We start from the raw sequence: 27,924 nt of genomic DNA, 5'->3' as shown, positions 1-27,924 counted from the left end.
AACAAGTGTCCTCCCTGATGCCCCTTACCCGTTTAGCCCATCTCCCTCCCTCCAACACCCCACCAGTAACCCTCAGTCTGTTCTCTGTATTTAAGAGTCTCTTATGTTTTGCCCCCTCCTTGTTTTTATATTATTCTTGTTTCCCTTCCCTTATGTTCATCTGTCTTGTATCTTAAATTCCTCATATGAGTGAAGTCTCATGATATTTTTCTTTCTCTGACTGGCTAATTTCGCTTAGCATAATACTCTCTAGTTCCAACGATGTAGTTGCACATGGCAAGATTTCATTCTCTTTCATTGCCGAGTAATACTCCATTGAATATATATACCACAACTTCTTTTTTTTTTTTTAATTTTTTTTTTTTAACGTTTATTTATCCCTGAGACAGAGAGAGACAGAGCATGAATGGGGGAGGGTCAGAGAGAGGGAGACACAGAATCTGAAACAGGCTCCAGGCTCTGAGCTGTCAGCTCAGCACAGAGCCCGACGCGGGGCTCGAACTCACGGACCGCGAGATCATGACCTGAGCCGAAGTCGGCCGCCCAACCAACTGAGCCACCCAGGCGCCCCAACAACTTCTTTATCCAGTCATCCGTCGGTGGACATTTGGGCTCTTTCTATACTTTGGCTATTGTTGATAGTGCTGTTATAAACATTGGGGTGCATGTGCGCCTTCGAATCAGCACACCTGTATCCAAAAGGCCCCCTCCTTTAATGACGGAGCATCAGAGGCTCCTGTGGTTCCGAGAGGGGTCCGGAGTTGGAGGACAGGATGCTGTCAGCTCGCAGGTGGTGGGAACCAGACCCCAACACTGGCTAGCCCCCAACTAAGTTAACTAGGTCCATTTTAGGGACATCATAGTTAAGGAATGATGCCAAGGTATATGATTCTGAAGATAAAGAGGAATTCCTATCATATCATCTTCTTCTTAACAAGATATTTCTTCCAAATGAAGGTATGACTTTGATTCATGGCTAACATGCCTCTCAGGATGCTGAGAACATCAGAGGACGTGTCTAATGACATCACATGTCGATTTGCGGTCATGTATGTTTTTGCATCCCAATGTCTACAGAATTTCCCTCAGCCAACCTGGCAATATAACCCAGTGGTGTCCTGATTTGTGGTTACACCCTTGGCAAAAACCAGTCTTCCACCTGCTGAGCCACGGGCAGCCATAAGTTCATCCCCTCTAAATATGCCTCCTTCTGGACCTGAATGTGCCCTTTGTCCAAGCTGAGCCCTCCTGTCTCCTGTCCAGGGCCCTGTTTGCTCTTCCAGCAGCAGGAACCATCCACCAGAGGGCACTGACGCTCCTGCCTGAACTCCTGCTGACCATTTCCATCTCCTGACCAATGCAGGTGTTTTCACTGCCACAACACCCAACCCTCAAATACACTTTAGATTTGCTCACGGTGAAGTTCCTGGACGGCAATCAGGGACCCTGGAGAAGAACCTTACGGTGGCAGATGTGACACAGTGGACTTGCAACGGGAAGCCACACCCAGGCCCACGGTGTTGGAGAGGGGGTGGTGCCAGGGAGAGTGGCTGGACACTCAGGGCCCAGATGTTATTATGGGAGTATGGCTGTGCTTGCCGGGTGGAGAAGGCCTCAGAAAGAGGAGATGGTGGAAACTGAGTGTGTAAGGCAATAGTGTGACCCCCAAAGATATTCACACCCTGCTCCTAAGCCTGTGTACATGGGACTGGGCATAGCAACAGGGAATTAAAGCTGTTAATAGGCTAGACCTTAAATAGGGAGATTATATTGGGGGAGATATTTGTGTCAGGCTTCTAATCTGACTGTAACATAAGACTCTAAGATTAACAAATTGTTTTTCTTTAAGCATTTTCCTTTTTAATATTTTAATTGTTATTTTTGACAGAAAGAGAGAGAGAAAGAGAGAGAGAGAGAAAGAGAGAGAGAGAGAGAATGAGCAGGGGAAGGGCAGAGAGGGAGGGAGACACAGAATCTAAAGCAGGCTCCAGACTCTGAGCTGTCAGCACAGAGCCAATGCGGGGTCGAACCCATGAATCACGAGATCATGCCCTGAGGCAAAGTTGGACACTCGACCGACTGAGACACCCAGGCACCCCAGGATTAACAAGTTGTCTTGTTTTCAAGCCATTAAGTGTGTGGTAATTTGTTACAGCAACCATAGGAACCTAATCCCCTCGGAAGCCTGGTTAGATCCAGCCAGGTCCACACAGGAAAGGACAGTGTGGACACATGGTTGTAGGGCACAAGCAGGTGATAGAGAAATATGAGAAATATTGGGGCAGGTGGGGGACCTATGGAGGCTTTGGTGACAGTTTCCACATGGGGCAGGGAGGAGCTGAAAGATTCAATAGTGACTCTCAGGATCCTTGCTTCAGCAGCCAGTGGAGGGCAAGACCTGTATCAGGAGGAGTTGTGTCCAGGCTGAGCCTGTGCGAAGACCGGAAGTGAACGATTGAATTATGCATGCAGATCAGAGGAGGACAGGGCCTGTGGGCACTGGTTCCGCTGGGTCCCAGCTTCGTTGAGAGGCCAGCAGGACGGGATCCTCACGGCTTTGGCCTGGGCTGGGAGGTCTTCAGACTCGGTTAGGATGGATTTGGGTGGGCGGTGGGACAGCACACAGAGCACACGGAGTGGAGCGGGGTCCCACCTAGAGCAGCCCCTTCCTGAGCCACAGCCTGGGATGGTGTTTCCTGGCCGCCCTGCTGGTGCCCTGCCAGTGCTGTCCTGTACGTTGCAGCTAAGGAGTCGGAGAGTCACCGGTCGGGTCACTATTAACCTTTTGCATCCTTCCGTCTTCTTTGTTTTCTGTGTTCAGTTGAGATCACTTGCTCGTCTGTGCTTTACAGTCCCAAGTAGAATAACATAATAATCCAAACTACATTTTCTCCTGAGTACCTTTTGTTTCGATTCCTCATGCAGCTTGAATATACTAGAGAAGAAGGAAAAACACAACTCAAAATCCACCACCACCAGGTTACTGGCAGGAGCAAATACCCCATTATTGGAAAGCCTCATCCTCCCTTCTCCCCTCAGACACCAGGGGACCATGTACAAGAACGCAAACCACTGACATATGTCCCAGGTGATCTAGGTGTCTGGGAGTGTGCACCTGCCAGCACACAGCTTCTGTCTCACGGCATCCATGGATGTTCATCCTCAGAGCCCTGTGACCAACCATGCCTTAGGAGCCATCGGTGTCACAGTGCAGGTCATGCACTGACAGAAAGGGAAGGGGAACGGGGCAATGCTGGGTCTAGGAACACCCTCAGGTATCTCTAGTGACCAGCAAACTCATTGGGGTCAGATTTCCAACACGTGGACCTGCAGGTACCCACCTGAGTCTCTGAGTCCAAGTGTAAGACATTCTGTCACATAATATGGAATTCAGTCTGGGGTTCTGGGGACCTCACTGGCTTGGGTCACACGGAAGTATCATCTGGAGAAAAGAGTCACATTGGAAGTGGACTGTCAGCTGCCTTCTTTCTGACGATGACGCTCAGCTGGTCTCATCTGAAACAAAGTTTAAAGATTTGGATTTTCCTGTCAACTACTTCATTTCAACACTGAAAGAATGTATGAATTGTCCTATTTCTCCAACACTGAAGATTATGAGGAACGTCCACTGTACTTCATCAGCCGGAACTCTGATTCTGGATGAAAATGATCGTTACTCTTACACTTCCTTACAGTCTTGCTTTCCTTGAAATATCCCCACTGACAGGTTTCCTGAGTCCAGCCATCAGAACTCCAGGACAAACCTCACAGGCCACATGCTAGAAAGTGCTGGAAAGGCATCCATCTCCAGCACTGCGTCGCCCCAAACACACTTGAAAAGTGTGTCCGGATTGGAAGCCTGCACTGCTCCTTTTCAAGCTTTTGCCTTGTTCAGTACACAGGGGATAGTGGCACGATTTTATGGTCTGAGAAACTGAGGTAGTATTTTTGGCAAAACCATGAAAGAAAGGAAAAAACTCAAGGCTTCATTGTGGACGTGAAATACTGAAATGCCTATCAGACAGCTAAGCTCTTCTGGACACTTGTTCTAGGAGGTCCTTCCATGCCCTGCCCATAAAAGTGGGCTAATTTCTCTTTGTTTCCCACACCTGTTATTTCTCCAGTGTTTTAATTCATCCTAAACACTATCTCTTCAATTGTCTTAATATTTTCAAATTCCTGAAACTTCACAAGCCCCAATTGTTTCCATCGTAACCCCACAGCCCGTTATGTACTTTCGTCTTGCTTCATCAACCATATTGTAATTACTCCTTTCCACGTGCTATTGAAAAACTATTCTGACACTCATTACAGACAATAAGGCACACTTTATTGAGGCTGACTGCAACAGTGGGTTTGCAGTAAGGGAGACAGATTGGACTCAACTCCAAGTCAACAAGAAGAGTGGTGATTTATAAGCAAGAGCACAGTGGGGCAGTCAGTGGATGGAAAATTACCAAGAATTAGAGTAATTCCTGCTAAGCTGACCTAACAGGGTTCTTACTGAAGACAGGCTGGGAGTGATCGCATACTACCTAGCACATGCTAGAGACAGAGAGAAAGGGCTCGATTGATATACTGACAAAATCTTGAAAGACTTATCAGGGATATACAAGAAAAGTTTATCAGAGACTACCACAAAAGCTAGGCCAGTGTATTTTCACATATAGATGAAATGAACAATTATCTAGATAAATGTAAATCACCAAACCTCACCTCAGAACAAAGGCATAATATGAATAGAGCAATAACTAAAAAATTAAAATGTGAATCACTAATTTCCCTCCATCAAAAAAACAGTACCAGGCCCTGATGTCTTTATGGGTGAGATTTAACAAATCTTCAAGTTAAAGATAATCCTCAACAAACTCCTCCACAAAATAAAAAGTTTTAAGAGAAGAATACTTCCAAGGCACCTAGGTGGCCTAGTCGGTTAAGTGTCTGACTTCAGCTCAGGTCATGATCTTGCTGTTAGTGAGTTTAAGCCCCGTGTTGGGCTCTGTGCTGACAGCTCAGAACCTGGAGCCTGCTTTGGATTATGTGTCTCCCTGTCTCTCTGCCCTCCCCCGATTGTGCTCTCTCTCTCTCAAAACTTAATAAATAAGCTTAAAAAGAAAGGAAAAACCATCTCCAGATATCTGTGTTTCTTGTTCATGTTTATGTTCTTTCTCCTTTGAGTTTGTTCCTTTTCTTATTCCTATAGGTGGATAATTTAGCTCTACAATGACCATCTTTTTCTTCTTTTCTATGTTAAGCATCTTAACATTTAAAATGTGCCCACAAGTCCACCTGGCTTGCATCCTGTGGGTTCTATGTAAAGTTTTTACTGTCACTTAGGCATATTTTGAAATTGCCATTATTGTGTCTTCTTCAACCATGATTCTTTCATCACACACACGGTTTCTATGCAGATGGTGGTGTTCGGCTTGTCCTTTTATTCAGTTTTCTGCTTTCATAGCACAGTGTTTACAGAGTCTTCCATGTCTGGGTATTGACTGAAATTTGCTGTGTGGCCTAGTATGTGGCAGATATTTATAAAGTTGACATTTGTGCTTGAAAATGAGTATGACCACATTTTACATATATGCCAAGCTTCTTGCATTGCTCAAATATTCTCTATCCTTCCTGATTAGCTTGCTCTCTAATCTATGAGAGACAGAAGTTCAAATCTTCTACCAAGAAAGTGGATTCCAAGTGGCTTTTTAAAGCCACGCATTTACCTAATACATATCTTCCCAAAAAGCCTGCAAAAATTCTATTGTGGAATGAAACCCATCAAGAGTTACAGAATTACTGTTTCTACAGCAGCATGTACTTTTCCTCACAGTCTGTAGTCAGTGAACTTGTTCTCCTACAGACAAAAGTGAAGAGTGTAGAGTCCCCAGGGACTTATATAGTGGAGTGGGGTGAGGCTCTGGCCAATTAAAATTCTTCATTTTCAGGGCAGACATGTGAATTAGTAGAACCACTCAAGGAGTCCTCTGGCACTATCCATTCTCATTAAAGATGCTCTTGCCCCAGAGCCAGCACCAGCCTCCACTTTGGGGTATTAGTATATGCCCCAGGGAAAGTCTTCAACCTGTGCATAAGAAAACATGTTCCAGGGTATGGAAGTCTTGCTCTGCTAGCAAACAGTGATTTCAACTTACTGCCTTTCAGTAGGGGAATGATCTGTGCCTTATTCCTCAGGTGGGATCCTACACAGCAGTTAAAATGAAGGAGATTAGGAGCACCTCATTGGCTCAGTCGGTTGAGCGTCCAACTTCAGCTCAGGTCATGATCTCGCAGCTTGTGAGTTTGAGCCCCACATTGGGCTCTCTACTAACAGCTCAGAGCCTGGAGACTGCTTCAGATTCTGTGTCTCCTTTTCTCTCTGCCCCTTCCCGACTCTCTCTCTCTCAAAAATAAACATTAAAAAATAAATAAATAAATAAATAAATAAATAAATAAATAAATAAATAAAATGAAGGAGATTACATAGAACAACAATGCTATATGTAAAAAAGACTCAGGATTTTTTTAATCCTGGGACAAAAAATACTTAGTTTATGACTCATTTACGTAATTTTTTTAAAAAAGCTATATTACATGTTATTGGTGAATACAATCGTGTAAAAAGGATCAATCAAACAGCTATTAAAAGTCTCAGGCAGGGGCGCCTGGGTGGCGCAGTCGGTTAAGCGTCCGGCTTCAGCCAGGTCACGATCTCGCGGTCCGTGAGTTCGAGCCCCGCGTCAGGCTCTGGGCTGATGGCTCAGAGCCGGTTTCCAATTCTGTGTCTCCCTCTCTCTCTGCCCCTCCCCCGTTCATGCTCTGTCTCTCTCTGTCCCAAAAATAAATTAAAAAAAAAAACGTTGAAAAAAAAAAAAGTCTCAGGCATAGGATAAAGCCCTCTCCCTACAGCAAGTCATTACCTCTGGGGAAAGAGGGCAGCAAGGGAGGAGGAGCTGGTGTCTGATTTTATGTAACATTTTGCCTCTTTTCTCAAAAAGGGAGATCTGAAACCAATATCTAAATGTTCACATCGGTTAAATCTTGGAGGTGACCAAACAGCTCACTGTACCATTTCTTCTACTTTACTAGCTGGCATTTCACTGTAGAGTTAAGCTTTTTCTTCACTATTTCTTTGTAGAAACCTATAAAACCTTGTTGACTGAAAAACCAATCTGTTTTGCTGCCTCGTAGATCTAAGGAAGGAGAAATCTAATGTTTTCATTAGTCTTAAATGTTTTGAACTGTGTCAATTTGGCCCCGCTGGTTTAAGATCAGAATAATGGGTGTTCATTCACCATGTTTAACTGATCAACGATTATTTACACCTACCCATTGATTTAAAAATAAAGAAGTGTTCTAGTCTGCTACAGATGTCTTCATAATGTTTAAGTGTCTAGATCTGACTCTCTATGTTTAATGAGCTCTAGATAGCCTAAGAGCAAAAACACCAGGGTTCCTTCTTTCCAGAAAACAGAACAGAAAGTACAAGCAATACTCCAAACCCAGTCAATAATCAATCAATGAATCCTCTCTCTCTCTTGCTCTCTCTCTCTCTCTCACTGCAGGATTGTGGGTGATTGTCTCTCATGCTTGCATGCTTGGTTGCAGGTCATGGATTTTGGCAGAAATCAGTGACTTTTGAGAATGTTGGAAGGCACTAGTGTATTTTTTGTCACCTCAAAGCACCTATGGACAGTCTTTGCTTTTCCATACAAGAGTAAGCTTAGGAAGGCTTTGCTTCAGTCTAGGTCAGGCTGCCTGCAGATATTGACACTTTCCTCTGCTGCCTTATTGCCAGTTATGTTAAATACAGTTTATTCACTGCGTTCATTAACACAGTGTTCATTAACACTGTACCATAGTCAACATCTGTGTGAGCATATACAATGGCCCTCATGCAGAAAAAGGTTGAAAACAAAGACAGTAAGAAGAAGGTGATGATTATGGTGGAAGTTAAGAAGGAAATCATTGAGAAGTATGAATGAGGTACGCAAGTGGCCAAATTTGCAAGATTTTATAAGAAGTCTACATCAACCATTTGCACAATATTAAAGACAAAAGAATAAATAAGGGAACTAGATGCAGTAAAAGAATTGTGACCGAGAACTTTATCTTCGAGAAGGCAAAGACCTTGTACACCACCCTCATAAGTAAACTGCCAGTTACATAAACAGAAAATGAAGAAGTCATCAAGGCAAGCAGGGGATGGTTTGGTAAGTTTAAGAGGGGAAGTGGCATCCATAGTGTTGTGAGGCATGGAGAGGCTGTGAGTTCAGAATCTGAGGCAGCTGAAGTGTTTGCTACCAAGTTCCAGAAGCTCATGGTTTCCAAGTGTTACCTATCGAAGAGAGTTTTTAACTGTGATGAGACAGCGCTTTTTTGGAAAAAGATGCCAAAGAGGACCTACATTACAGAAGAAGAGAATGCAATGCCTGGTCACAAACCCATGAAAGACCATCTCACCCTTTTGTTTTGTACTAATGGAAGCAGGGATTTCAAAGTCAAGCCCCTGCTCCTGCATCATTCTGAGAATCCATGAGCCTTCAAGAAATGTCAAGGTTTTACTATATATATATATACATATATATATATATATATATATGTATATATATACACATATACATATATTATATTTTAAATATATTTTATATATATATTCAAGAAATTTCAAAGTTTTACTATATATATATTAAATATATATTTTAAATATATATTAAATATATATTTTAAATATATATTTAAATATAGTATATTAAATATACTATATATATATATATATATATATATATATATATATATATATATATAAAATCAGGTATTTTTATTCTATTCTTTATCCATCTTTTCTCTTCCTTCTTTATTTTCCTCTGTTTCTCTGGAATTAGCCTTATCTTTTTTTCATTCTCAGTTTGGTTTTATTTTCTCCTCTTCCCTTTCTCTCTTTTTATGGGATCAGGCTCCCCTCCCTTTTTTCCAGGGTTACTTCAACAAACAAATCAAAGCACACCCAGTTAAAAGTCCAAACACTCCACCAATAAAGGCAAGGAGAAGCTCTGCAGATAACTGACCAATGGGAAAGAGCAGCTAAAACACAACAGAGTGCACACAGAATACACCAGAAACACTTCCTGGAAGACCAGGCCCTGCACAGTGTATGACCCCTTTTTAATATGGTAGTATTCTCAGGTGTAGGACACATAACAAGCTTTTAAATTTTTTTTTTCAACGTTTTTTATTTATTTTTGGGACAGAGAGAGACAGAGCATGAACGGGGGAGGGGCAGAGAGAGAGGGAGACACAGAATCGGAAACAGGCTCCAGGCTCCGAGCCATCAGCCCAGAGCCTGACGCGGGGCACGAACCCACGGAGCGCGAGATCGTGACCTGGCTGAAGTCGGACGCTTAACCGACTGCGCCACCCAGGCGCCCCCATAACAAGCTTTTAAAACATGCAAAAGAAAAAATAAAACATGCAAAAGAAACAAACTAAGCCAGAGTGACAAGATGGAAGAATTCTCCCCAAAAGAAAGGTCAGGAAGTAATCACAGCCAGAGAGTTGCTCAAAACAGATATAAACAATATACTGAACAAGAATTTAGAGTAACAGTCTAAAGACTGTCAGATGGGCCTGAAAAACACATAGAAGACACCAGAAAAACCCTTGCTGCAGAGATCAAAGACCTAAGAACTAGTCAGGATGAATTCTAAAATGTTATAGCTGAAATGCAAAATAAACTAGATACAGTGACAGCAGGGATTAAAGAAGCAGAGGAGAAATAGAAGATAGAATGGTGTAAAATAATGAAGCTGAAAAAAAAGAGGGAAAATAAATTACTAGATCATGAGAGGAGAATTACAGAGGTAAGTGATTCCATGAAATGGAACAATATCCATATGACAAGAGTCCCAAAGAAAAAGAGTAAGAAGAAGGAGCAGGTTTATTTGAACAAATTGTAGCTGAGAACCTCCCTAATCTGAGGAAGGAAACAGGCATCTAAGTACAAGAGGCACAGAGAACTCCCTTGAAAATCAGTAAAAACTGGTTAACACCATGACATGTCATAGTGAAACTGGCAAAATACAAAGATGAAGAGAGAATTCTGAAAGCAGCTAGGTACAAAAGGTCATTAACCTACAAGGGTGGACACATAAGGTTAGTAGCAAACCTGTCCACTGAAACTTGACAGGTCAGAAGGGAGTGGCAGGAAATATTCAGTGTGCTGACTAGGAAAAATATGCAGCCAAGAATTCTTTATCCAGCAAGGCTGTCATTCAGAATAGAAGAAGAGATAGAAGCTAGAAGAGAATAGAAGGAGAGATAAAGGCTTTCCCAGACAAACAAAAACTAAAGGAGTTCATGATCACCGAACCATCCCTGCAAGAGATCCTAAGGGAACTCTATGAGTGGAAAGCAGCAAAGACTACAAAGAGAACATTGCCACAAACATGAATTCTACAGATAACACAATGGCACTAAGTTCATATCTTTCAATAACCACTCTGAATGTAAATGGACTAAATGCCCCAAACAAAAGTCATAAAGTATCAGAATTGACTTATAAAAACAACAAGGGGTGCCTGGGTGGCTCAGCAGGTTAAGTGTATGACTTTGGCTTGGGTTGTGATCTCATGGTTCATGAGTTCGAGCCCTGTGTTGACCTCTGTGCTGACAGCTCGGAGCCTGATTCATATTCTCTCTCTCTCTCTCTCTCTCTCTCTCTCTCTGCCTCTCCCCCCCTCACACTTTCTCTCAAAAATAAACATTAAAAGAAAAAAATTTTTTTTTATTTAAAAAAAAATTTTTTTTTTAATTTTTTTTTTCAACGTTTATTTATTTTTGGGACAGAGAGAGACAGAGCATGAATGGGGGAGGGGCAGAGAGAGAGGGAGACACAGAATCGGAAACAGGCTCCAGGCTCTGAGCCATCAGCCCAGAGCCCGACGCGGGGCTCGAACTCACGGAGCGCGAGATCGTGACCTGGCTGAAGTCGGACGCTTAACCGACTGCGCCACCCAGGCGCCCCAAAAAGAAAATTTTTTAAAAAAATGCAAAATCTGTCTATATGCTGCCTATAAGAGACTTATTTTAGACCTGAGGACACCTGCAGATTGAAACTGAGGGAATGGAGAACCACCTATCATGCTAATGTGCATCAAAAGAAAGCCAGAGTAGCCATACCTATATCAGACAAACTAGATTTTAAAACAAAGACTGTAAAAAGAGATAAAGAAGAGCATTATATCATAATTAAAATGAGTTAACAATTGTAAGTATTTAGTAGCCCAAATATATCAACCAATTAAACAAAAACCTAAGCAAATTTATTGATAATAATATTTTAATTGTAGGAGACTTTAATACTCTACTTACAGAAATGGACAGATTATCTAAGCAGAAAATCAACAAGGAAACAATGGCTCTGAAGACACATCGGACCAGATGGACTTAACAGGTATATTCAGAACATTTCATCCTAAAGCAGCAGAATACACATTCTTCTCAAGTGCACATGGAACATGTTCCAGAATAGATCACTTACTGGGTCACAAAATAGCCCTCAACAGGTACAAAAAGACTGTGATCATACCATGCAGACTTTCAGACCACAATGCTATGAAACTTGAAATTAACCACAAGAAAAAATTTGGAAAGCCCCTAAATACATCGAGGTTAAAGAACATCCTACTAGGGGCGCCTGGGTGGCGCAGTCGGTTGAGCGTCCGACTTCAGCCAGGTCACGATCTCGCGGTCCGTGAGTTCGAGCCCCGCGTCAGGCTCTGGGCTGATGGCTCGGAGCCTGGAGCCTGTTTCCGATTCTGTGTCTCCCTCTCTCTCTGCCCCTCCCCCGTTCATGCTCTGTCTCTCTCTGTCCCCAAAATAAATAAACGTTGAAAAAAAAATTAAAAAAAAAAAAAAGAACATCCTACTAAAGAATAAAAGGGTTAACCAGGAAATTAAAGAAGAAACTAAAAAATACATGGAAGCAAATGAAAATGAAAACATGACAGTCCAAACACTTACAGATGCAACAAAGGCAGTCCTAAGAGGAAAATACATTGCAATTGAAGAAGCAAGAAGGTCCCAAATACACAACCCAACCTTACACCTAAAGGAGCTAGAAAAGGAGCAGTAAATAAAGCCCAAAGCCAGCAGGAGAAGGAAAATAATAAAGATTAGAGCAGAAATAAACAATATAGAATCCAAAACAACAAAACAAAGCATTAGAACAGATCAATGATACTAATAACTTGTTTTTTGAAAGAATAAATAAATTTGATAAACGCCTAGCCAGACTTCTCAAAAAGAAAAGACAGAGGACCCAAATAGACAAAATCATTAATGGAAGAGGAGAGATCACAACCAACACCAGAGGTATACAAACAATTATTAGAGAATACTATGAAAAATTACAAAATTGGACAATCTGGAAGAAATGGACAAATTTATAGACACTCACACACTGCCAAAACTAAAACAGGAAGAAACAGAAAATCTGAACAGGCCCATAACCAGCAAAGAAATTGAATTGGTAATCAAAAATCTCCCAACAAATAAGAGTCTGGGCCAGATGGCTTCCCACGGGAATTCTACCAGACATTTAAGGAGAATTAATACCTATTCTTCCCAAACTATTCCAAAAAATAGAAATGGAAAGAAATCTTCCAAACTCATTCTATGAAGCCAGCATTACCTTGATTCCAAAACCTGACAAGGACCCCACTAAAAAGGAGAATTACAGGCCCATATCCTGGATGAACCTGGATGCAAAAATTCTCAACAAGATAACAGCAAATTGAATTCAGCAGTACATTAAAAGAATTATTCACCATGATCAAGTGGATTCATTCCTAGGCTGCCAGGCTGGTTTAATATTCACAAATCAATCAATGTGATACACCACATTAATAGAAGAAAGGATAAGAGCCAAATGATCTTTTCAATAGATGCAGAAAAAGCATTTGACAAAATACAGCATCCTTTCTTGATAAAAATTCTCAAGAGGGGCAGTTGGGTGGTTCAGTCAGTTGAGCATCCGACTTCAGCTCAGGTCATGATCTCACAGTTCATGAGTTTCAGCCCCATATCAGGCTCTACGCTGATAGCTCAGAGCCTGGGGTCTGCTTCGGATTCTGTGTCTCCTTCTCTCTCTCTGCACCTCCCACACTCATACTCTGTCTCTCTTTCTCTCTCGAAAATAAATAAACATTAAAAAATTAAAAACTTTCAAGAAAGTCGGGATATGAAAGGCCCACAGCTAATATCATCCTCAACGGGGAAAAACTGATAGCTTTCCCCCTGAGATCAGGAACACGACAGGGATGTCCATTCTCACCACAGTGGTTCAACATAGTCCTAGAAGTCCTAGCTTCCACAATCAGACAACAAAGAGAAATAAGAAATAAAAGGCATCCAAATTGGCAAGGGAGAAGTCAAACTTTCACTCTTCACAGACGACATGATGCTCTACATGGAAAACCCTAAAGACTCCACCAAAAAACTGCTAGAGCTGACTCATGAATTCAGCAAAGTTCAAGGATATAAAATCAATGTACAGAAATCAGTTGCATTTCTATACACCAATAATGAAGCAGCAGAAAGGGACATCAAGGAATCAATCCTATTTACAATTGCACCAAAAAGCATAAAATACCTAGGAATAAGCCTAACCAAAAAGGTAAAAGATCTGTATGCTGAAAACTATAGAAAGCTTCTGAAAACAATTGAAGAAGACACAAAAAGATTAAAAAAACATTCCATGCTCATGGGTTGGAAGAAGAAATATTGTTAAAATGTCAGTATCACCCAAAGCAATCTACACATTCAAAGCAATGCCTGTAAAAATAACACCAGCATTCTTAACAGAGCTAGAACAAACAATCTTACAATTTGTTTGGAAATGCAAAAGATCCTGAATAGCCAAAGTAATGTTGAAAAAGAGAAGCAATGCTGGAGACATCACAATTCCAGACTCCAAGCTGTATTACAAAGCTGTAATCATCAAAGACAGTATGGTCTTGGCACAAAAACAGACACATAGATCAATGCAATAGAATAGAGAACCCAGAAATGGACCCACAAACATATGGCCAATTAATCTTCCACAAAGCAGGAAAGGGGATCCAACGGAAAAAAAGACAGTCTCTTTAGCAAATGGTACTGAGAGAACTGGACAGCAACCTGCAGAAAAATGAACCTGGACCACTTTCTTACATCATACACAAAAATAAATTCAAAATGGATGAAAGACCTAAACAGGAGACAGGAAACCATCAAAATCCTGCAAGAGAAAACAGGCAGCAACCACTTTGACCTCCGCCACAGCAACTTCTTACTCGACACATCTCTGAAAGCAAGGGAAAGAAAAGCAAAAATGAACTATTGGGACCTCATCAAGATAAAAAAACTTCTGCACTGCAAAGGTAAGAATCAACAAATGTAAAAGGCAACTGACATAATGGGAGAAGATATTTGCAAATGACACATAAGATAAAAGGTTAGTATCCAAAATCTATAAAGAACTCACCAAACTCAACACCTAAAAAACAAATAATCCAGTGAAGAAATGGGCAGAAGACATGAATAGACACTTTTCCAAAGAAGACCTCCAGATGGCCAACCAACACATGAAAAGATGCTCAACATCACTCATCATCACCATATTGAGATACCACCTGTCAGAAAGGCTAAAGTTAACAACTCAGGCAACAGCAGATGCTGGTGAGGATGCGGAGAAGGGGGAACCCTTTTGTACTGTTGGTGGGAATGCAAACTGCTGCAGCCACTCTGGAAAACCGTATGGAGGTTCCTCAAAAAATGAAAAATAGAACTATCCTACAACCCAGCAGTTGCACTACTAGGAATTAATCCAAAGGATACAAAAATGCTGATCTGAAGGGGCACATGCTCCCCAATGTTCATAGCAACCTCCATCAACAAAAGCCAAGTTATGGGAAGGGCCCAAATGTCCATCAACTGATGAACGGATAAAGAAAATGTCGCAAATATGTACACAATGGAATACTACTTGGTGATGAAAAAGAATGAAATCTTGCCATTTGCAACAAGGTGGATGGAACTAGAGGGTATTATGCTAAGCGAAATAAGTCAGTCAGAGAAAGGTATCATATGATTTCACTCCTGTGGAATTTGAGAAGCTCAACAGATGAACATACAGGAAGGAAAGAAAAATAAGATAAAAACAGAGAGGCAAACCATAAGAGACTCTTAAATACAGAGAACAAACTGAGGGTTTCTGGAAGGGGGGTTGGTGTGGGGATGGGTTAAATTGGTGATGGGCATTAAGAAGGGCACTTTTTGGGATGAGCACAAATGTATATAAGAGATAAATCACTGAGTTCTACTCCTGAAGCCAAGACTACACTATTAACTAACTTAAATTAAAAAGAAAAAAAGCACAGGGACAGGACCCAGGGGCAAAAAAGAGAGTTGCACTTGGAGTGTGACAAGTGACTGATTACATACCTTCAGGTTGGGAGGGGGTTAGGGATAGTATAAGTCTCTAAGGAATTTTTCAAGCCAGGTTTCCAGGACCTTGAGGGGCTAGCTGCTGTTAGGAAAAGGTCATTTACTGCTGTCTAGTAAACCCTTAGTCATGAGACCCTTCGGATGTATATCAGGGGGCCATATGCTTGGAGGATGATTGCTAACATATATTTTGGGGAGGAAAGATAAAGCAAGTTTCCAAACGAATTTCTATATGTTTAGAGTAGATTCACAGGATCCTGGGGGGTCGGGATAATGTCAAGCTGAGGTTTCCTTTTGCCCTGAGCAAAGTGTTGACGGCAAGGTAGCTGAGTTCCTCCAGGAAAGTCACTCTGTCTGTCCCAGGGACTTGTTAGAGGGCTGTGAGCTGTAAGGAAATCTAATTTTATCTACATTTCTTTTTGCCTTTATTCTCCACATCATTAAAGCCAACACCACGAGCACTGATTTCTCCCTCAAAGACCTATGTTGCTTTTCACTTTACTTTCACATTACTACTTTCACTGTTTTGGATTCAACAAGCTTTTCATCTTGAAAATATTCAGCAATGCAGTGAAGAGGCCTGTTGACTCTGTGCATGAGACATGGTACTGTTGGGAGTTTCACAAAGAGCATAGATCAGATTTGAGGAAATATTTTAGTCAGAATAAGCATTTCCTTGGATTCATATAGTACAGATCTTACTGTGCAGGCATTCTGCATAAATTTTCTAGTAGACCTGAAAAGGACAAAAAAAAGTAACCTCTGTTGCAATATCTTATTTTCCTGTAGGACAAAAAAGAATCTGAAAGACAGATGACTGTGCCTAAGCCACACACGGTTTTGGCAGATAACGAGTAGACCCCTGAATCCTGCCTGTCAGTCAGGCTCTACTTAGGGTCATTTCTGCAACTTCACGAAAGCTCAGTGAAAAGAAAGTAGCATATAAGTGGATATACCATGCTACCTGTATATACTATGAAGATGACGGAAGAAATCTCTTCAAAATTTTTATAATGTTTATTTATTTTGGGGAGAGAGAGAGAGACAGAGAATGGGCATGGAAGGGTTGGAGAGAGAGGGAGACACAGAATCCAAAGCAGGCTCCAGGCTCCGAGCTGTCAGCACGGAGCCCAATGCAGCGCTCGAACTCACGAGCGCAAGATCATGACTTGAGCCGAAATTGGCTGCTTAACCAACTGAGCCACCCAGGCACCCCAGAAGAAAGCTCTTTAAAATGCTCTTAGAATATCCCTGTTGTCATCATCATCAGAATCACAATCATCGACAAAGGTGAAACTATTAGTGTCAGCAAGATCATCATCAAAAGACAAAGTTTTCAGTAGTTGCCATGCCCAAATAATGTATAGTAGAATTTTCAAGTCATGTTTCTGTTTCACTTGGGGTTTTGCCCCATTGTAAGTATCTGCCCCCGCTTCCGTGTATTTTTTTTTTTTTTACTGTGTATTCCTGGTGGTGTATACTGGCAAATATGATTTGTAGAGGCACTTTTAGGAAAACAGGTTTGCGTGATGGACTGCAGAAAGGGCCCACAGTGACCCCCTGGCTAAATACAAACAGGCCTATTGGGTGACCCACCTCAAAACAATCATAAGCCCTAACTGACCAATGGGCTACTTACAGCCAGGCACAGTTACCAAGAAAGGGAAAATTCATATGTCCCATACCTCCTCACCTTCTTGCTTTAAATATGGCCCCCACCCAGTGCCTCCTTGCAAACAGCTTCTCCTCCACTATCCTGCCCACCAATCCCTTGCAGTATATTCAATAAACTTCTATCTCTTTTCTTTCACCTTGAATGAATTCTGTTACCACCCGGGTTATTGGCTTCCACCCAATCATCTCCCCACATTTGGAGGCCCCCATCCAATCAGACAGACACTCCATTTAATTTAAACATCACATGATTAAATTTATTTTTTGCAAAAAAAAAAAAAAAAAAAAAAAAAAAGGAACATGGACCATGTTCAAATGCCCAGCATTTTGAAGCATACCACATGGACAGACATACCACACATACTTATAAGCAAAGAAGTCCTTTTAGTAATTCTCAGTTTGGCAAAAATGAACACATTCATTAACAGATTAACAGGCACAAAAGTGCTTGTAGCCTGAAAACTGTTTCTGATAACTAATATTTAGTGTGCTAACTTACTTAGGATTCATCTAGGTATTTACAGACTGGTCAGTATTTCACTTAACTTGGCATAGTACAAGTCTGTAAACTACCAAGAGATACAGATCATTTTCACATTGACATATGACAAGATACCATTGCTATTGAAATAATGTTTTGTCAGAATTCATTCACTTTCCTTCACCTAAGGACATTTTTACAAATATTCACTTATTTTTCTCTATAGCCTTTACCGTAGAGACTCTCAGGAATTGTAGGGACTCATCTAGTACCACCAGGCAAAGGAGGGCACATATTACACATAGGACACATACACTCTGCTAATGTAATTAAACAAGCCAACAGCAGACTGAGGTGGCTCTAACACCTTGGTGGCCTACACAGCCAAACCAAAACCTGAGCTAGGGTCAGAGCACCCCCACCCCAGAAGAGAAAACTGGGAAGCCAAGCACAGACGGCCAACTTGGTTTGCCCAAAGAAGACCAAAGCTCCAGCCATAGCCAATCAAACTATGTTATTGCTTTGCTTCCAGCTCTTCTTTAGAAAAACCTTTGGCCTGGCTCCTGTTCTTGGAGTACCTCTGGCCATCTGTGCTCTGGCTCTGCCCAATTCCAATCTCTATATGCTCAGGTAAACTCTTGAAAATATGAATGTGCCTCAGTTGACCTTTTCTTGGTCCTTATGCACTCATCAGAGAGACAGATGCAACAAGAGTGCTTAGAGCATCTGTTCAACGAAGACAACTTCCTAGTGGAAAGTCCTGGCTCTCATTCTTTCCTCACCTTGACCTCCTGACCAGGAGCAGGTGCCAGGGGACTGGGCAAGTTGAGGTCACCTGCTCAAGAAGAGGCCTGAAGCACTCCTATCAATCTTTGTGGAGGGGACTCAGAAGGTGTCCTGTGCCCTCACGTGTCAGCCAATGGAGGCTCTGGATGAAACTGCAGGAAGAGACTGAGGACAGACCAAGCAGCCAGCCATCTGAGTGTCTCCATAACCTGTCCCAGGGACATAATATCCAGCCCACTTCGTGGAGCTGCACAGCCTCAGGTGGGGTCCTTGAGTCCCTTGAATGACCATGATGGGGGCAGCACAATGAAGCCCCAGAGACTGTCACAGCAGAGGAGTCCTAGTGGGAAGGGGAAGGTCTCAGAGGTGTAGACAGAGGGCTAGAGGAGGTGAAGGTGTTGAAGGGGGACACATCTAAGGATCCAAGGGATGGGAACCTGGGTGGCTCAGTCCGTTAAGCGTCCAACTCTTGGTTTTGCCTCAGGTCATGATCTCACAGTGAGTTTGAGCCCAACTGGCTCTGCACTGACAGCGCAGAGCCTGCTTGAGATTCTGTCTCCCACTCTCTCTGCCCCTACCCCCTTGCTCTCTCACTCTCTCTCTCTCTCAAAATAAAACAGAAAAATAATTTAAATGTTTTAAATAAAAAAAAAGAATTAAAAAAAAAAGGGATCCATGGGAACTGAAGGGAAAGTCAAAGGGCAAAACAGGAGGAAGGAGGAACAGAAAGGTGGCAGAGGAGGGGGTTTCAAAGGAGCCTGCTTGCAATTCCCAAGGTGCCCCATGTAGCCATTAAAATTCCCAGGGGTATCTCAGAAAACCTGGCCATTTCTGAAGCTACTGACTGAAGCGAGGGCAGTACAGCGAAGCATGTGGTCAGCAGGGCAGGATGAAGGAAGATGACAGTGGTCCCTGGGATGAACACACTGTCAGGAAATCTTGAAAGGGGCCAGAAGATTGCACCATTGCATTAATTTCCTCCCATACACATTCCCTAGGCTAGAGGAGAGGGAGCTCCATTGCAACATTGGAGAACTGCAAGGTTCCTGAAAACATAAACAGAGCTACTCCTTTACAGAAGATCTGGAGCACCAAGTATCAGATTTAGGACTCTCGGTAACTCTGCTGGTATGCAGATTGCAAGGTAGCGTCTGACACGTGCCTTCTGTTGTGAGAAATGGTACTTTTATACCGCACAACGGTACTGGCTGCTGAGACACATGTTACAATCTCATTGGCCAGGAGCCCCTCTTTCGTTAAGAGTGTGACGTCAGAGAATGACTCATTCCAGTAATTATAAAAGGCTGGATCTCTATGCGAGACAAAATTTTGGGAACGAAACAGAGAAGAGCACACTCCTTCTGTCCTATAGCAATTCAGTCACGTTTAGTATCAACTTCGCGTCATGGAATTAATTGCGAACGTTGTAGCCACCTTTGTCCTGAACAACATAAGAATGTATATCCTGGAGTTGCCCGTGCCATTTCTGGAGAACCAGTGCAACGACACAGGTTGGTCAAACATGCTGTGCCATTTTCTGTTGAAGACTATCCTTACTTATGCCCTGCGCAATCTTGCTTCCTGTGTCTGCAAGCTGAATGTTGGAAGGTTCTTGCTAAATATGCCATATTACTTTCGACGCAAGATGTTTTCTAAACCCACAGCTGTGGTTGTGGTTTAGCTACTGTTACAGCTACGCAATCTGAGCTCTCTGGGGGAAATACTTGTTATCTAGAGAAGAAGATATTAACTTCCTAGCTTATCTACATCCAGTGAAGCTTGTATGTGTGCTCAGCTCTCCCCGTGAGTTGTCATCTGGCCCCTTATACCGGACTCACAAAGAACACTGGCTCACAACACAACTGTGAACTGAAACAAGGAAATGGAATCACAATGTTAAGGAGATCCAACATGGAGCCGGCAGATCACCGCGGAAGTTGGGCCTATGCCCGCCCACATCTGGATGTCACATGACCAGCCTGTGCCAATCAAAAAGGGCTACATCTGGCCGCCATTCTCAGAAGAGAGCTTGCTTTGCGGAATTCCACCCAGCTGGTACCAGGATAGTAGTTGCTACAAATCTTAATCTACAAATATTAAATTTAATTTACAAAAATAAATTTAATCTACAAATATTAAAACTCATTGTTTATGCTGTGTCATTCAGATCTCTTTCAGAAGAACTTCTACAGGCTGGGGGGGGGGGGGGGCGGTTACCTTTATCAACTCTTTCTCCACCTGCCTCAGAGAAAATTTCCAGTTCCTCTAAAATCTGTGTCCAAATACTTGAAGTGAATATTTGTTTTGCTTTTTGCACCCTCAGTTTCTTTTGTTCGACACGACTGACCAAATAAACTTATTATCAACAAGAGGAGTATCTGGAAACTTACTACCTGGTTCTAAGCTGACCTCTTTGTCCTGTGTGGCGCAGGGTCTGTGGCCACAACCCAAGGAGGAGGTAGGGAAAAATCTCAGTGATTGTGATGACAAAGACAGCTCTGTGGGATGGGGTGGGATGGAAAGGGAGAGGGGATCTGCAGCTTGGGTGAGATTTGCTGAGGGAAGGATGGGGGTGGAGGACGGTTCCCAAGGCTGAAATTCTGGGGCTAAGGATCCCAAGGGGGCTTTGGGATGTCTCATCTCCCCAGGAGAAGTTCAAGGTGAGAGAAGCACAAACCAGGAGTTGGCTGAAGGCGCCTTAGCCAGTTGCAGGGCATGTACCCAAAACTGGCCAGAGGAGAGCCAGCTGCATTGAAGTCTGAGCTGGAGGAAAGAGCGGGGCCCCCAAAACTCATGTTGCAGGGGACTCAAGTTGAAGTGGGGAGGTGGTGGTGAAACTCAGAAGGCTCCCAGACCTCCCCCCTCGGGTCAGTTGAGACCTCATGGAGGGGGAAAGGGTATGAGGGGAACAACCCTCCCTGGGGAACCCGGGAAGTCCTGGGGCTGACCTGGGGATGTGGAGCCTGCACTCTGGTGCTTCAGGCTTCTCGTTGCAAGCAGAGCTTGGAAATAGCAGCCTCCAACTCAGCCCTCATGATCCCAGGTCCCTCACCAACAACCAGACAGGGGACTGGGCTGTCCCGAGGAGCCGCTCTGCTCCCTTGGAGACCCCCACCCAGTGGTCTTCAAATATGCTCTGCAACCTGTCTGGCAGCTGTGAAAGCTGCTCCTCCCCACTCCTGATGGTCAAAGCCTTTGTGCAGTGATTTCATGCACACTTTGGGAATCCCAAGACTGGTTTCACTTCCAAGCTGCCCTTGGTGACAAACACAGAAATTCTGTGGGCTCTTTGGTTGAGAGTTTCAAAAGCAAATGCTAGTAGAAAGGCCCTTGTATGAATGAAGGAATAAAACTGGCTGCTCAATGCTCTGAACCCTAGAGTGTTGCCCCCTCCCCTTTCAATTGGACCCCCAGTCATCCAGGGCACTGCAGATTCTTCCCCCTTTTCTCCATTGCATCCAGGCTCTGACCACTGTCAAGTCACCTGGCCTCAGTCCCCTTCCTGACCCTCTCCTGTCCTCCCTGTGACCTGCAAACTAGTCACCCCATGCCTTTCAGTTACACAAAATTCTCCTGGAGGACCTTGATAATGAGTTGATGAGGTGAAGGTTCCTCAGGGAAGGAAGCGGACATTTTGCTTTTCTAGAACAATCCTGAGCAATGCTGAAACTGGTTTGAACGCCAGATAAAGGCATCTCATCCTGGTCTGATCTGGACCTTGGGAAACCCTGGCCCTCCCTATCCAAAGCAGGATCCCTCGACCCTGTGCCCTCCCCACCCCCATCCCCAGAGCCAGGCAACCAGACCAGAAACCCCCTTCCTCCCTGCAATCACCTCTGGTCTCTGTGTGATCCCTGCACCCTGCAATCCCTCCTGCCTTTCTGGACTCCGCTCCCCCACTGGACTCTAACCTCCCCCACACCTCCACCTCCTGCCCGTTCCTCCTTCATCTGGGCCCCCTCTGACAAGCCTTGAGCTCCTGAGCCCCTGAGTCTCTGTCTGCAGTTCTCTTGACTTATACAGCTTAATGACTCCCCACTTGACCAGGAGCTCCCCCAACTTGAGTGTTTTGTCTTCAATGTCATCTCCATTGAACATCCAACCTGTTTATAAATTTTTTAACAGTCCTGGAAACTACAATCCCTAAATGGACTTCACTCTACCCAAATGGAGGCATCTGTACTTATGTGTACCCTCCTGAGACTCTTGGGAAGAATGTGTTTTCTTCTCTTTTGTAGCTTTGGGAGGCTTTCCTCGGTCTGGGTCCTGTTTCCCCATCTCACCCACCTTCTCTCCCCTGCTTTATCCTCACATTTACTGTTTTCCTCCCTAGGCCAATCTCCCTTCTCTCTCTCTTTCTCTCTCTCTCTCACTCTCAACACTTGAGAGTACATAGAGCGACCACCCGGACAGTTCAGAATAATCTTTCCATCTCACGATCTCTAACTCCATCACACGGGCAGTGTCTTTGCCAGGGAATATGACATTCACAGGATCCAGGGATAAAATTCATGATGTTTTGGGGGCCAATTATTTGCTCTAACACAGTATTAAAAGAATTCCAGAAATTCTCTCTTCATATTAAAAAGAAAAAAAAAAAGAAAGCTTTAAAAAGGTCACCTTGGGCGCCTGGGTGGCGCAGTCGGTTAAGCGTCCGACTTCAGCCAGGTCACGATCTCGCGGTCTGTGGGTTCGAGCCCCGCGTCGGGCTCTGGGCTGATGGCTCAGAGCCTGGAGCCTGTTTCCCATTCTGTGTCTCCCTCTCTCTCTGCCCCTCCCCCGTTCATGCTCTGTCTCTCTCTATCCCAAAAATAAATAAACGTTGAAAAAAAAAAATTAAAAAAAAAAAAAAAAAAAGGTCACCTTGTTGCAGCCCCGGGTACGTGATTATGGTACAATGCCGTCACCCCACTTGTACCTCCTCATGCTCCCAGCCCTGTGCAAGGATCCCATTGCTTCCCATGATCAGAAACACCTTTGCTCCTTCTGATTCGTTCTTTGGCTGTTTGCAGGTTATTCAGAAGAGGAGAATCTTTTCCTTTTACACCCTCTTATTAAAAGCAGACCGGGGGCGCCTGGGTGGCTCAGTCGGTTAAGCGTCTGACTTCGGCTCAGGTCACGATCTCGTGGTCCGTGGGTTCGAGCCCCGCGTCAGGCTCTGGGCTGATGGCTCAGAGCCTGGAGCCTGTTTCCGATTCTGTGTCTCCCTCTCTCTCTGCCCCTCCCCCGTTCATGCTCTGTCTCTCTCTGTCTCAAAAATAAATAAATGTTAAAAAAAATTAAAAAAAAAAAAAACAGACCGAACATCCAACAAAACTTGTGTCTTTGTAACAAAAAAAATACTGAATTCCACCTGGACATCAAATACTTGACACCAAAGGCTCTTGTAAAAAGCTCTTATACATGAACCCAGGTAATCTCAGCCTGAGAGAACCAGGACAAATAAAACTCCCTGACCCTGAACCTTTTGCCACACTCTCTATGTGCATTCGGGCTCTGTCCTACACTTTCATCCGTCCTATGCTGCAATGCATGCCTTTTTACACCGGGACAAACTGTGCTCATAAAGTTCATACTTTGCTCCCAAAGTTGTTTTTCTGCTCCCTGATTTTTCCTACCAGAGGCTCATTCATGTGGAAGGATTATTATCTTTCCTACAGAAACTTCTATTTCACAGGGATAATTTGAGTGTTGGATAACCAAGGACTGTCAAAACCAGAATAGGATATCAGACGTTGTGAAGAGGGTTCTCCCAAACCTTTGTATACATATACATCCCTTTGCTACAACACGGCAAATGGGACATGTTCATTAAGAGAAGCAATATATTCATAACGGTGTGATTATGCTTTGTTTCAGCCCATTTGGAAATCCTTTAGGCATTTAATGAATATCTATAATTAGCTTAACTTAGCAGAAGGGTAATATTTTAAGTTACCTGAAGATCTTGGAAACTGTCTTCAGGCAAACATAGTACAAGACATAATGAGTGAGGAAATAAAGTCTTCTCAGAGTAATTGCTTTTTCTTTAATTCATAGGCATTCAGCCTCCACCCTTCTGCCAGGCTACTGACGGTCAAGCCACTGCCTCCATGGGGTCCTGGTGCCGTCCAATCCCTCCACACTCTCCAGACTCTGAACCCCCACCAGCTGGCATGTCCTGTGGTCTGTCCCATATCCCTAGTATCCCATCCTAGCCCACATGCTGCTGTGTCCTGGGAGCTCTTTGTGTGCATCTAACTCCCTTGAGAGATACAAACAGCTCTCCATCCAGCTTCTGGAGGTTTGTGTCCATCCTTATGACTGTCTACTCCAAAATGAGCTCCCTGAATCAAGTGTTTTGTGCCCAGTGTCAGAGTGCTTCTCTGAGTCTTTAAGAATCTTCACATTTCCACCAACCCCCCTCCCCACCTCTCACACTGACCCCTAAGGCTGCAAGAATGGCTCTCCCACCTCATCCTTCAGGTTCTAGCTGCTCTCCCCACAGCAGGTGGGTCAGCCTCCACCTAGACTCCTCACACCCCTGGACACTCCTGCCCTGACAAGTCTATGCCATCTTAATCATGAATCATGTTTCACACACAGATTCCCTACCCTGCTTTACATGATTTTATCCCCAAATGCTCAAGGGTCAAGAGGAAGACAACGGAAGGGGTTAAGACTTAATGCCCTAGTGAGTAGGAAGTTGAGAGTTCAGAAGGAAAGCAGAAGTTTGCCAGTTAGTGATAAAGGGGTGTTGATGGGGGACAATCAAAGGATTCAGGAGAGCTGAAGGGAAAATCTTAGGTATAAAAAAAGCATGAATAAGGGCTAGTTGCATGATGAGAAGGCAGTAATCTTACTTAGATGAGCCAGGTTGAGGTTCCCTTGTTGCTGGAAATACCCATCTAAATCCCTCAGTTTCCTTAGCAGATGTTTACCATTTCTAGAGATATTGAACTGAATTAGTGACATACCAGTGACGCACAGTTGATGACAGAAGAAAAGAGATGACAACTACAGAATAAGAGATACCCATGGATTAATAGATAGTTAAACCAGAGAGAAGAAAAACTTGGAAGGAGTCGAGAAAAAGTCTGGCTTATTCAACGTCCTCACACAGTCTCCAGACCTGAAGCCTTGGAAACCCTGTCCTCTCATCAGCTCAGACAGTTCTTGAGTGGGGTGGGAGAGGTGAGTGAACCCTTCAGAGGGTTGAGTTTGGGGAGATTGAAGGAGTGGGGACTAGAGCAACTGCTTCTTTGAAAATCCATCCTGATCAGGAACAGAACCATGTATCGGAAGACTTCATATTGGTAAAATGTCCATACCCCCCAAAGTGATCTACAGAGTCAATGCTATCCACATTAAAATCTCAATGGAATTTTTGGCAGGAAGTAGAAAAAAATCATCCTTCAATTCATATGGTATCTCAACGGACCCCAAGGAGCCAGAACAATCTAGAAAAAGAGAAGCAGGAGGCTTCACATCCCAATTTCAAAACATATTTCTGAACTACAGGAAACAAAACCTCCATAGAAACACACATGTAGACCAAAGGAACAGAACAGAGAGCCCCCAAATAAACCCTCCCACAGATGGCCAAACGATCTTTGACAGGGGCCAATCCCACCCAATGGAGAAAGGACAGTCTTTTCAAAGAAACTTCTTCTGAAGACTGGATATTCACACACAAAAGAAGAAAACAGGACCCTTCCTTTCTACCATACACAAATATTCACTGGAAATAGATAACTGATCTCAACAGAAGACCTAACACTATGACGTTGAGACAGAAAAACAGGAGAAACGTTCGATGACATTAGATTTGGCAATGAGGTCTTGGACATGACACCAAAAGCACAGGCAACAAAAGCCAAATAGACAAGTGGGGCCATTTCAAGCTTACTAACTATTGGCCCCAGAAGAAACACTCAACTGAGTGAAAAGGGAACCTACACAATCGGGAAAGTATTTGCGAATTGTGTATCAGTTAGGGAATTAACTGATCTAAAGTATGTAAAGAAATTCTGAAATCCAACAACAACAAGAAAACAAACTACCCAATTAACAAATGGGCAAAAATCTTGAATACACATGTCTCCAAAGATATACAATGGCCACCAAGCTGATGAGAAAATGCTCAACACCACTAATATTACAGAAAGCAAATGAAACAGCAAGGAGATATCATGTCACAGCCATTAGGATGGTCACAATCAACAGCAATAACCAAAGCATCCAAAAACCGAAAAGCATAAAACAACTTATGCTGGCAAGGATATGGAGATATTGGAACACTGGCACATGGTTGGACAAAATGTAAAATGGCACATTTGCTGTAGCACACAGTGAAGAGTTGCCCCCAAATCAAGAAATAGACTTACCATGTGATCGCACAAACTCAGTTCAGATTTTATATCCATAAGAATTGGAGGCAGTTTATGGGCATCCCCGTACATTGCTGTGTAATTCTCAAGAGTCAAGAGGTAGAAGCAGCCAACGTGTCCACAGACAGAGGAGTGGATGAAGAACATGGGGCATCTGTGTACAGTGGGGTGTTATCCAGGTTTAGACAAGGAGATGATTCTGACTTGCTGCTAAGTGAACTAAGCACATCACAGAAACTCAAATACCCTAAGATTCCACTTACGTGAGGTATGTAAAGTAGTCAAATTTATAGAAACGAAAGAGGAACTCAGAGCAAGTCAGGGCGGAAAGGAGAGAACACAGAACTGTGGGTGTAGATTTTCAGTCATGAAATGAACTCATGCTGGTGATGTGTTGTGCAACACTGAGAATCTATATACCGCCATTGACCTATCCACTGGTTAATGGTTAATGGTAGTAAATTTAATATTATGTGTTTTTTTCTATAATAGTTAACAATGTCTTTAAAGGACAAATTGGGGTGAAGAACCCAGGGGCCCTTGAGACCTTCCTGACTTCAAAGAAAAAGCTCGGGGTGTGACAAGTACACAGGGTCGGTGGTGAGCTTTGTTTCCTGTTCCCCGTCAGCCTGTTTCCGCCCCAGATGGTTGCTCGTGGGGTCTCTGAGCCCCTCAAGAGTCCACAGTGGGGAGGATGCTCAAAGCTCCAATGATTATCCAGAGTTGAGGGGCGAAGGTGGGAGGGGAAGGGCCGGGCAGGGAAGGAAAGAGGGGTAGAGGAGGTAGCAGTGTGGAAGGGGGGACAGATCAAAAGATTCAAGAGAGCTGAGGAGTCTAAGATGTGCCTCCAAAATAAAAAAGGAAAGAGAGAAGAACAAAATGGTGACAGCCCTGCTCAGTACAGGGAACATGAGACTCTTCATCTCAGGGTCATGAGTTCAAGCCCCATGTAGAGCCACTTAAAAAATTAACATAAAAAATTTAATTACCAAATAAAAAAGGAAAAATGAGGGCTGGGGATGAGGAGGCAGACACCAGAGTTGAGCAGGTTGGGAACCTTCTAACTCAGGTTCTCTCTGTGTCTGTTGAAGTTCCCCCTTATAGTTAAGAAACCCTTTGCCTTTTCTGAAGATA

General features: G+C 43.3%; 1 long non-coding RNA gene across 2 annotated transcripts; it reads right to left on the bottom strand.

The window, feature by feature from the left end:
* Positions 1-89: 89 nt before the first annotated feature.
* Positions 90-27,224, bottom strand: LOC112851067 (uncharacterized). 2 transcript variants are annotated; one of them, XR_015244891.1, is made up of 4 exons: positions 26,788-27,224; positions 3,342-3,516; positions 578-2,935; positions 90-337 (listed from the first exon to the last, which is right to left on the bottom strand). It is a non-coding gene; the product is annotated as an uncharacterized LOC112851067 (long non-coding RNA). The 2 variants fall into 2 exon arrangements; XR_003222742.2 differs by lacking the exon at positions 90-337 and having other exon boundaries at positions 400-1,390; positions 1,459-2,935; positions 26,788-27,206.
* Between the last annotated feature and the right edge of the window lie 700 nt (positions 27,225-27,924).

This window comes from Puma concolor, chromosome E2, assembly GCF_028749965.1.
Source record: "Puma concolor isolate L17-30 chromosome E2, mPumCon1.1.hap2, whole genome shotgun sequence".
In the NCBI taxonomy this organism is placed as follows: Eukaryota; Metazoa; Chordata; class Mammalia; order Carnivora; family Felidae; genus Puma; species Puma concolor.
The sequence above is the reverse complement of the archived record's forward strand: the minus strand, read 5'-3'. Positions and strand labels throughout refer to the sequence as shown.